This window comes from Mycteria americana, chromosome 6 (assembly GCF_035582795.1).
Source record: "Mycteria americana isolate JAX WOST 10 ecotype Jacksonville Zoo and Gardens chromosome 6, USCA_MyAme_1.0, whole genome shotgun sequence".
Lineage (NCBI taxonomy): Eukaryota > Metazoa > Chordata > Aves > Ciconiiformes > Ciconiidae > Mycteria > Mycteria americana.
Genome location: NC_134370.1, coordinates 58,777,009 through 58,789,000, shown reverse-complemented (window position 1 = coordinate 58,789,000; position 11,992 = coordinate 58,777,009). Strand labels below are relative to the sequence as shown.

The 11,992-nt window shown below is 42.2% G+C and overlaps 1 protein-coding gene across 2 annotated transcripts in view; it reads left to right on the top strand.

The window, feature by feature from the left end:
* The first annotated feature begins 11,542 nt into the window (after nt 1–11,542).
* Nucleotides 11,543–11,992, top strand: part of FBN1 (fibrillin 1) — a 158,170-nt gene continuing 157,720 nt past the window's right edge. Inside the window, exon 1 of one of the 2 annotated variants that reach the window (XM_075506079.1) lies at nt 11,543–11,562. The gene's annotated coding sequence lies outside the window, so the exon portion shown is untranslated. Of the gene's footprint in view, nt 11,563–11,736; nt 11,820–11,992 lie in introns of those variants that run through there. The other variant, XM_075506078.1, reaches the window with a different exon arrangement.

The window sequence follows — 11,992 nt, the reverse complement described above, 5'->3', positions numbered from 1 at the left end:
TTTGCAACTCTAAAAAGTCAAAATTGAAATGAAACAGTTTAGGAGATCCAAACCCAGCCTTTTTTCTGCATGATTTTTCTTTTGTGGAAAACTTAAGTATCTCAGTTTCCTTCCAAGCTGGAAGGAAACCAAATGTGAAAAGTAAAATCCTTCATAAAACGTAACTCCTGTCTTCCTGCAGTGCTCTTACAAGAGATTATTTGCCTGTGTCAGCGATGCATATTATAATAACCAATAGCTGGGGAAACTATTTCCTACGTTTCTCAAGATTGTTCCCTTTAGGTCATTAGCAGATAGTTCTAATAAACATGAGCTGAGCCAGTAGAGGCTTTGACTCTATTTATCACTGCGGATGTCTGAGCAGTCCCTGTGGGAAGTTGTGACCAATTCATCAGCCAGGGAATTTAACTTGTTCTTAACTCTTCTCTTGAACAGCAGTGTCAACAGCCAAACTAAATCAAAATCATTCACGTGTACGCATGTAGGAAGCAGGTAAGATATGTAATGTTGAAATAAAATTATCTGTACAGCTGTAAAAAGCACACAAGGAGGCAGCTGGCGCAGAAGTTTCTTTACTCAAATGAGCTGGCAGGTCCTGCCTTTGGGATTGCGTGGGCGTGGGTAGGGAAGGATCTGCTGCAGCTTGGGGCATCCTGCCGGACACCTGGCAATTCTGCAGGTGGGCCTGCCCCAGCTCTGGCACTCCAGCACTGTGATGCGGGCACTGGCGCTTGACGGTCGAAACAAGTTTCCCTGCCTCTGTTGGTGGTATTGCTGTTATTCTTCTCTGCAGGTTCAGTTTGTTAGCTCTCTGCATCAAATCTGTGTAGTGGTCCCATAACCTTGCAATTTCAGGCATGTGTGTGCTCCAGTACCTTCCTCCAAGAAGCAGATGTGGTTATTTAACAGCTCTGCAGCTTAACATGTGAGTCAAAGTAGGACTTCTGGGTTCTCGTGCTTAGGAGAACAGGGAACCCGGCCAGTATGGATTCAGACTCAATTATTCTACGTCTCCAAAACAGAGAAAATCTATTGAAACACTGTGCTGCAGTAGAAGTATCGGAGAGGAACCAATTGAACAGATCCCAATACGAAGCTCATGGTCCCTGTAACCCTACTTGTCAGAGCACAGAATCGCAGAGTGGTTGAGGTTGGCAAGGAGCTCTGGAGGTCATCTGGTCCAACCACCCCCCGCCCCTGCTCAAGCAGGGCCACCTACAGCTGGTTGCCCAAGGTTTTTAAAATCTCCAGGGATGGACACTCCACAACCTCTATAGCACAACCTGTTCCAGTGCTAAGTCACCTTCACAAATCTCTGTAATAGTTCAGCAGGGTTTCATCTGGGCTAAGAACACACCTGTTGGGTATGTGTGAGGCAAGGCAGGTTCCTTTTACTTTTTCGGGCCCACTTAAATTTAGTGAATGAGTTCCTACCAGATTCACAGAATCATTCAGGCTGGACCATAAGCTGTTGTCCAGCCCCCAACAGCTTATGCCTTATTTCTACAGCTTCTGCCTTTTAGATCAGCATACTTCCTACCCTTGAAGTATACATTAAGCTGTTCTTAAATTTAGATGGGGAGAGTAGGGAGGTTGGGGAGGAAACAATGGTGGGGAAAAATCTACTGCCATTACTTCAGCTCACAGTAGCAGCAGTGAAAGAAGAAGAAATCTACGATCATGTCAAGCAGTTCCTGTGGATTGCTGTACGTGACGTGGTACTTTAAAACATTGCTCGAGGTCAGCTCTTCACATCTATTAGGAAGCTCACTGTTGTTACTACCAGAAGCAATGATATGACTGATAAGAAATATTTGCAAAAATGCCTAATAATGGGACTTCCCACCCCCTTATGATTATTCTCATCCCTTTTTGTAGTTTTGGAAGAATGAGACTGTTGACAAGGAAAACAGGTCTTAAAAATGACTATGCAGGTGGTCACATCCAAAAGCTGTAAGATCTAGTTATGGTACGTGAAGTTCTGGAGTCAACCTAGAGATGGATTTCTGCCTTGCTGTCAGAGTGTCTTTTTACCACTGCTACAGTTTGCCTAGACCTGGTGTCAAATGGCAATGGGTAACTGTCTGGAGCTTTCTGTGCTGTTAGTGTAGTGCAATAGGGCCACAGTCTCACTTGGGGCTTCTGAGAGCTTCTGGAATATGAACAACCTTATAAATTAAATCACCACACTGTCTGCTGAATGCTTTCTTGCAGAAGTGCTGGCAACCGTGGAACATATTTTGCTGATCATCTGAAGAACAGCAACTTCTACACCTGGCAGCTGTCAGACAGCGTTTTCTTGAAACAAGGCTGTCTGCTGATAGCTCAGGAGGAGGGTTGGACAGTGCAGACTCAGATAGGTTTATAGCTGGGATTTGCAGATTAACACACTGTTGTACTTCCCAGCATCTTCCTGGGCTAAATCCCACCTGTATTCTGCATGAGTGGAAGAAGTTCCTCAGATTTTCTTTTGCTCTGGTCCTTCAATCACAGTTAACAGAACACAGAATTTAGTTCCAAATGTATTAGAAGAGCTCTCTTCTCCAGAATGGAATTTGATTAAGCACAGGGCTAACCTTTCCCATATTGTGAGGTTTAGCCAGTGGCATAACTGATAACACTTTCTTAAAAATATTGAATTTTTATTTTTCCTTTTGTTTTCTTGCAAATGGTATTATACAGTTTTTGACTGCTGGAAGAGGAAGGACAGCTTGTGAAACAAACCTGTCAAAGCAGGGTAAGTAGCTGCCAGGGTTGCTTAAGTCAACTTACCCTTAAAATGCCATTTATGATACCACTGGAGGGGAGGGGGAGAGGCGGAAACCAAACCAAAAAAACCCATAGAAAAGGCTAATAAGATTTTGAATGCTGAGATGCCCTAAAAAAAAAAGCAACTATTTCCAGGGTTCCATGGGGAATGACCATTGTCAGCACATGCATATCAGTGATCCACTGAACTGATAAAATGGTGCGGTTGTTTTTATAACACATTTAGCTCTGAGTTTGTCACTGTTGAACATGTGTATTAGAGCATGATACATATGTGAATTCTAAAGACTTATTTTTTACAAGTTGGAGTAAATTCAAAAAGCATTAATTTATTGTTTTAGACAACACTGCCAAGATTTCTCTTTGTATTTTCACTGTGCAGGACTCTGAATATTTAGTCAGCAAGACTGCACAGGCTTGTTGCTGTTTTACCGTTTGTGACAAAAACTCAGACAGGTAGGTAAAGAGCCTTGTGTACAGACCAAAGAATGCAGAGGATTGCATATTTTGAAAAGAAGGAAAGACTTTATAGCTGATTGTATAGAAGGAATTGTTTCCAGTTCTTCGTAACGCATCAGAATCCATGTAATGGGGTGGATTCAGAAACTTCACTGCTCTAGCTTAGCTTAATTGATGGAATAGCGTTCACCACACTGAAGTCAGGGCATGTTCTGAAGTCCACTGAAATAAATGGAGGGGAAAAAAATTATCTCAGGCTTTGGACTAGGCTCGTAGTGCCAAAGGAAGTTTCTCCAGATCATTGTAGTGCAGAGAAACTCTGTTTTCCCAATAGTTTATCATAAAATGCGTCCAGACTGGAGCCTCTGAAAGATTTTGTTATCTTGAAAAGGCAGCATGAATCTCCTTATTTACATCACCCACTGTTTCATCCATAAAATTAGACTTCCTTCCTTTTACTGATGAACAGGAGTGGGAAAAGTCAGCCTTACTGTATATCCATATATCTAAATAGATAGATATAGATGTCCTTTTTCCCAAGCATCTCCTGCCCATGAGTATTTTTCCTTGGCTCTCCCCTATGGGTGTCAGATGACATTTCCTCCGCTGACTGTGTGCCTGTTTGACCTCTGTTCTTATTCATCTGAAGTTATATGGGGGTTTTTTTGGTATTGAAAGGAGTTCACAAAGCTAAAAACAGTTTTCAACATTTTTATTTAAAATTTGTGAAGTGTCAAAACCTGTCCCTTTAAAAAAAAAAAAGTAGTGTAGCAGATCAATCTCTTCTGAACTCCACCCCATTCATCACAGTAATAGCAATTTTGGGTGGATCTGGTGTTGATAACTTGTAAACCATTAGGGATGTTTTAGATGCAGTATTTTTGTTTTTTAAAAAAAAGCTTTAAAGATTTTTTTTTTTAATGTTAGAATTGCTCCCCCCATTTAAACTGTAATCTGAATAATTTGTACTAGAAACACTGGTAAAAGTTACTTACATTTCAAGTGTTCTAAGTAATAAATTTTAAATTATCCCTATATCTTAATTCTCCTTGTAGGGAAGAGAAAAGGGTTTAAAAACAAGCAAACAGACAAAACCAGAAAACATACAGAGCTTTCTTCCTGCCCCTTCTCATTCCCACTTTGAGCCACAGTATTTGGAATCTATTGCAACTTCCTACTCAAATAGCTTCCTTAACTTCATTTGGTTACTTGTAAAATGAATATATTTTTTAATTAACTGCAGTTATTATTTCCTGTTTCCTTATAAAGAAAGGTAACCTGATTATTTGCATTATTTATATGCTTTATAGCTATTTGTTTTAGGACACAATCAGCTTGCTGTGAGTTGATCCAATACATAAATGAGAAGGGGCTAATAATGAAACAAAATAATCTTAATAGGAAGCTTCCTGTTGACTTCTGTGGGCTGAATATACCCAAGTAACAATACTGGAAGCGCAAGATGCGATATATTAGATGTATGCATTTTTTTATTAAATGGATCACGTTCTATTCAGTGTGGTGTATAAAAGACCTTGCATCTGGTGGGCATTTTGAGGCAATGAAAACTGGCTGCTGAAACTTATGAACCTGATAAAACAACCCCCCAGTGATTCTCAGTAAGTAAATTTTAATACTTTCAACAGACAGGGGTGGGAAGTGGGGGGAATCCCCAAATAATTTTATACCCAGTAAGAAATCACAGACTCTAGATGAGATAGTCTCACTTAATCTACTGGTATCTAGAAAACCTCAGGAAATGAAGTCAGCCTTTGGAAAATTACTGAATAAAGGAAAGTGCAGATCAGAGCCGTACTGAACTATTCACCGGCTGGAGACCCATCGCTATCATACGTGAGTCAGCAGCGTGCCCTTGCAGTGAAGGTGGGCAACTGCATATGGGGCTGTATTAGTGGGAGTGTAAGCAGGCAGTGGAGGGAAGTCGTTCTTCCCCCTCCTCTGGTACTTGAGAAACTGCATCGGCAGTACTGTATCCAGCTCTGGGCACACTGGTACAAAAAAAAAAACCCCTCACCCCTAAAACAAAAAAACATTGACACCTGGAGTGAGCCTGGCGGAGGGCCACCAGGATGGTTAGGGGCTAAAGCGAGGTTCTCTGAGGAAAGGGCTCACTCAGACTTAAGAAGCAAAGGTTAAGGAGGATCTTACTGCTGTCTTCAGGATGTAGAGGAGATAGAGCCTGACTCTTCTGGGTGGTGAGCAGTGGTAGGATGAGAGGCACAGGCACAAATTCTAACAAGGGAAATTCCTACTGAGTATTAAGAAAAATTAATCACAATGAAGGCTGTAAAACAATGGAGTAGTTACTCCAGAAAAGTGGTGTCCATCCTTGGAGATATTCAGAACTCAGCTGGATAGGGCCTGAGCAGCCTACTCTTAAGTTGGTCCTGCTCTGAGCAGGGGACTGACCAAATGACCTCCACAAGTCTCTTCCCACCTAAATTCATCATTGATTCTATGAGAGCATTGCATACAGCTCTCATAGTGTTATTTCTCAAAGGAAAGGCCTTGCAAAAGGAATGTGGTGGGTTCAGAGTCTAATCCCTGGTCTCTTATTACCTATTTTATTATTTCAACTGCATCATGGGGCAACTCCCTATCAACCGAGACATCTCATAGCTAGAGGAACACTGGGATGGAAAACAGAGGCAGAGACACCCAATCCCTTGCTGACACAATGTTTGAAGGAATGTAGGGCCTGATTCAGCTGTCTTTGTTCGAGTCAGTAGGGAGTTCTGCATAAATGAGAGCTACAAGAGGAGGCTCCTAGTTACTGATTTCCACCCACTTGGAATGTATTAATTCTAATAAAAAGCCATATCCGTTTTGCTCAATGTCTTAGCCTCAAAATTCACCCAGCAGTTGGCACTTCATGCTAAGCCATGAAATTTGTTTCACTTTGCTTCTGAGCTTACAGGTGGGATTTAAGAGGTCATCTGGGACAAATGTAAGATTGAGGAAACTCAGCTTGCAACTTACTCTGGCAAAGTTCCCATTAAATTTGACAGGGTTATAGCTGACAGAAAGTAGTAGTATATATATTTCCTTTTCTTGCACTAAGGCTGGATTAAAATTTTTCTTTTTAAATCAAAGAAACAATTGCTATTGTTAAACTTTAGGTTTTCTAGCTGTATGCATAGAATTAAATATGTCAATATATGTATTGTATTAGACTGGATTAAAAAAAAAAAAATCCATTCCACTGTATTTTAGTTGTATTTCTATTCAACACTAGTCTTACAAAAATAGGTTGTGCTTCCCCTTCCTGGAGGACAGAATAGAAGTCATAGGAGGATTTCTTCTGGTTTAGTTATCTTTTCTTTATGACTCCCATGAATAACTCTGTTAATGTAATCTCATATGTCTTTAGTAAATGGAGATATAGTATAACAGTTTCACTCTTACTAGGTAAGGATTGATTTAAAATGAGACCTAGTTTTAGAAAAGAAAATAGCTATGAATGTGGTACAGAACTTTCCTAAAAATAGTACTGAGAAGGGAGTGTCTGAATTAGGGCACCTCTGGAGTTTCCTCATGCTTTCTTTGTCCCTGATAGTGAAGAATCCAGGTGTTTTAGAGGAGTAAGAACATCTGTTTCATTCAGATCTTAGGAAGGAAAAATCCAATTATTGTTTGACTTCTACAGTTTTCGGTGGGGTGATATCAAAATTCACTTTGTTCTTGTAAATTAAAGGAATTGTTTTGTTTAAAACAATATAAATTCTGTGCTAAAACTATTCCATACAGGCATAAATAGGAGAGACGTGTTCTGAATCTGTATAAAATGTAATAGGTCTATGGTCATCTAGGATACAAGTGAGATAAAATACTGGAATTTCCCCAGAAGCACATAGGCTCCTAATGTCTGAACCAAGAGAGGCCTTCTTTTAATTCATATAATATTACAGAAATATTGTCTCAACACTTTGCAGAGTATCACAAATCATGGAATTATATGCTAATGTACATTGGATTTCCCCCTCCATCATTATAAACTCAGCTGGCAGATGAAAAGTTCAAATAAACCATTCGTAAAAATGAAGTAAAAGTCTTAAGTCAAATTGGTCCCCCAAAAGCTATCGTTAATGGACTTCATAGCTAGTTATCACAGCTTGTCTGACCAAACAGCATTAAGAAAAATGGATGACAGTTTGTTTTATTTTGAGTTACCTTTTTTTTTTAAAGATTTAAACCAGTTAATTGGTTGTCTGGATGTAATTACTGTTTGTGCTTGTAATGTACTTAAAAAAAATACACACACCAAAACTTTCCCACACTATTTGTTTTCATTGGCATAATCAAGGCTTTCTTAATAAAGAAATACGTAAGATGGACATACTTATTTTTGCTCACTTGGGTTGGAGTAAATTTAAAGATCAAAAAATACAATTATTGCAAAAGTTCCTATCAATTGAAATAAAAAAACCTAAATGAAATGAACTCCCAACTCTATCACAGTACTTCCAGTGGTAATATTTTTTTTGTTTGTTTGCAACAGTTCAAAATAATTCGTCTAAAACACGAAAATTCTGAATAAGCATCCTACAGGAGGAGAGGAAGGCATGTTTGTGTAAGATTAAGAGGACCAGCTTGGTAAAGGCCAGGAAGGAGGGAGACCAGTACTTCGCATTGCTGCTACTGAACACAAAGATCGTCAGCACTGGAAACTTCTGTTCAATGTTTTTATGAAAATGGAACAGCAGGACAAACAGGTATTTCTCTGACAATCAGTTAAATTTTAATAATTTAGCTAGTCTATAAAATGATTTATGTACATGATGTTGATAAGCACAGGGAGGTGCACTAAGGCATGGCTAGCTAGGAGCGTGTCTTTTACTAGAGGAATGTACTGGACTTGATTTAAAGCGTGTGTGTGTGTGTAGTTATGTAAATATTTAGGATCATTGCTTCCAAGCTGATACCTAACTGCAAAATGTAGTCTATGTCTTCTCTATCATTCCCTGATATAATCAATTTATGAATAATTATCCTCCCCTGATTTTGGGCCCTATCCTCACAATCCATGCCATCTACATTCTCCAAGATACAGCTATAAGATCCTCAAAATCATCTGGAAGAATCGGCATTGTGGAAAAATAGTTGCTTATGTGTTACAGCAAATTCTGCTATGCATGTAGCAATGATGTTACATGCCTTGTTCTTGGTGTCTTTTATTTCTGGGTTTGATCAAGGAGCTAAAATATCACTGAGCTTCTGGATCTCAGTTAATCTAAGAGTTCATCTTTTTGTTTGTCATGGGAGATGGTGATCAACTGGATGACCAGAATTGCTTCTTCGGTTTTTTTCTTGAGTGAAACTTCGGAGAGGATGACAAGTGTTTTGGAGGCCATATAGGAATCTGTTTGTCTAGATGTTCTTCAGAGTCCAAATGTTTGCAAAGGTTCAAGCGGCTGTGGGAAAGTGTGTGGATGACCCTTACTAGTAGCTCTGTTCAGCAGCAGAGAGCAAAAGTTGTTTTAAGTCTTTTGCTTGTGACAGTGTATTTTTTCTAGTGGTTTGAGAACCCAGGTGGGCACTATTTTAAAGTTGTCAACAATTTAAGTACTTCTAAAATATAAGCATATTCTTTAAAATGACAGACCAGAAGTTGATGATGTGCTACATATTTCACTAGATTAATGAATGGGCAGCCTACATATCGTGTAACATTACTTCATATGGTGTAATCCACATTTCTGCAACCATGCAAGATACCAGATAATACATCATAAAATGTCCTAGAAGATATGAGAAAATCATCCCATTAACCTGTGACACAGACTAGATATTTTTCTGGTAGCTCATCCAGAAAATTAGAGCTGTTGAAACAGAAAATGTTGAAACCGAAAGAATGTTTGAGTAAATAGTAACCCAGAATTTCTTTCATAACTCACTTTTGTTTACTGGTAAACTCTATCTTCACATTATAAACATAATTAGTAAATCCCTGGCAACATTTTTTTTTGCAGTGGTTTGGTTTAAACACATTTACCTTCTATATTCACTAAATAAATGTTTAGATTTTGCTGTACACATAGATGAGAGTGAAGGAAGAGAATTGTATATCAATGCACTGCATGTCCTGGATTTCCTAATAGCAGGGACAGTTACTACCACCTTTATCCTGGTCTCTCTTCTTTTTTGAGCACGTCTTAATTTGCCACTGCAAAATAAATACAAAATCCTTTACACAATGCTATATTGTCTCTTCAACAAGCATAGGCATAAAAAAACCCAACTTATCTTTGTCTGCTTATGTGGCAGACAAACAAGAAAAACTTTTGAAAATCAAATTCCTATTTATCCATCTGGATTGTAGCAGGAAAATGAGCATTTTGCATTTATTGAAACCTCTAATTTCTACTTCTATGGTGCAAACTGCACATCAGTAATACTCTGCATGTAGAATTAAAGAATTGAATTAATTCCCTTGATTTAATTTTGTACAAGTTACAAAATAGTGGTATAAGGTTTGGGTTGCTACTATCCTGGGCCTTGTTCAGACACACTGAAGAGCCATACTCTGAATCCCATTACTTCTTTCTTGTGCCAATGTCTCATAGTATTTCACTGCACATCTACATTTTACCTGTATATTAAGTGTCCGTCTGAAAGTTTTCATGTTAAACTGTTAAACAGTGACAGCGGAATCGTCAAAATCAAATGACTGTGTTGTAATTTGCAGAGTCCACCACTTTTCTTGATGACAAAAATAATCCAAAATGATTAGAATGCTGCTGTTGTGGTGAGCACACACAAATACAGCATTTCCTGTACTAGTTTAACTACTTCTCTGCATTCGGAAGAATAATGCATATTTGTATGCATAATATAAAAACTACTATAAACCAATTAAAACTATATATTTCAAATAGCATCTGTCATATTTTGTGTCACCGTTACATTCCACCTGTAAACAGAGCCTGGGACTAGGACATCTTACATGGTACTTCCTTTTTTCCCTAACGCACAGGATACACCATGCATTTATCTTTGGGCAGGGTGGCTTGGCAGCTGCTGTGGGTGGGGGGTCAGCTACTTGCTTATAAAATCATGCAGCTGAGCTTTTGCAATATCAATTCAATAACACAGAACCGTTCAGCATCAGTACTTGCCTGAACAAAAACCAAAAATGAAACAAAAAAATGAAAATACTTGCACATTAGGAAATCCACCAGTTCCGCTAAAATATTTGTGAGGAGCAGCAGAATGCATAAATAGAATTCACTTTCAGTCTAATAGGTTTGCTTTTTTTGGTTTTGTATTTTCTGTGTATGTTGATGTGGGATAATCCCCGTACAGAGCTCTTTGACTGGGGTATATAACCTGGGCTTGAACTCTGACTATTAAGTGTCCTTCCCCCACCCCGAATTCTTTCAGCATTAAAACTTTCTACCTTTCAAGGGGTGGGAGTGGTTTGCTCTTCTAAATCAGCCCATAAGCATAACGGAAAAAAAGCCCTGCAGTTTTTACTTCGCTGATAAGGATGAGGCATGCATTTGTCCTGCAGCTGGCTGCACAGATTTAGGAGTATGTACAGGAGAGCTCGGTGCGTCGGTGTCTGTGCCATGCTCGTTGCTAGAAAGTGCATTGTTTATTCTGGAGCAGCCTGTAACGTAAAGCCACCATCGTTGCTGTTTTGCCTTATAAGGGAAACAGATACTATTATGTTTTTTTCTTAAGCCACCACATAGATGCAAAATGCTGCACCTCTAGGACAGTATGGATCTGCAGACGGAGGCACGGGCGTCCCCTTCCTTCAGCTCCCGCCCCGGTCCTGTGGTACACACTTACTCCGCTGCTCAGCATTAAGACTAGCCCAGACGCTAATGCTTCTGCCTCGGCGTACGCCGGGAGCCGCGGGGTAACCTGAGCAGGCAGCGCTGCCTGGCCGCGGCTTCCCCCGCAGCCGGGGGAGGCGGCAGAGCCCCGTCCTCCCGGGCAGGACCGCACGCTTCCTGCGGCTCCCGGGGAGCCTCTCGGGGCAGAGCATCCCCCAGAGCAGCCCCCGGCCGGCAGCTCGCCGCAGGTGACCCGCCGCGGGGCTCGCCAGCGGCCTCCCGCCGCCGTGGCCGCCCAGGCACGGCCGAGCGCCCCCGGAGCCCCCGGGGTGGCGGTTCGGGGGTGGGGGGGACATTTTTATTCACCTCTCTCTCGCGAGAAAGTGTTGCGCGGGCGATACTTGAAGAGGAGGGGAAAAAGGAGGAGGAGGGAGGGGGCAGCTGGAGCCGCAGCTGGAGCAGCGGTGGGTGCAGCGGCCGCAGCTGGAACAGCAGCGGGAACGGCAGCCGGCGGCGGCGGCGGCTCCAGCGGGTGCGCGCCCCTCGCAGCGGGCTTCTCCCGGGGCGGGCGGGCTGGGCGCGGGGCTCCCTGCCCGCGGCGCGCCCCGGCCGGGCACCGTGCTCCAGCCGCCGCGGCTCGCCGCGGTGCCCGGCTCGGGGAGCCGGGGAGGGTTCATGCCCGGGATACGCTTCCAGCTCCGGAGCGGCTCCGGGAGCGGTGGCGGCGGCCGGGGGCTGTCCGCGGCGGGTGCGGGAGCGGGAGCCCCCGCGGATGCTGTCGGAGGGAAGGTAGAGTCCGCGCGGCTCCGGGCAGCCCCTCGCCATCCCCCGCGGCCGCCGCCTCCCGCGGGCGGGCGAGCGAGCGTCGGGCTGGCCGGGGGCCGACGGCGCCGGGGCGCGGGGGCAGGCGGCGGGGGGCGCGGGGCGGCCGCGCCCGCTTTTCCTCCGTCCCTAACCCCCCC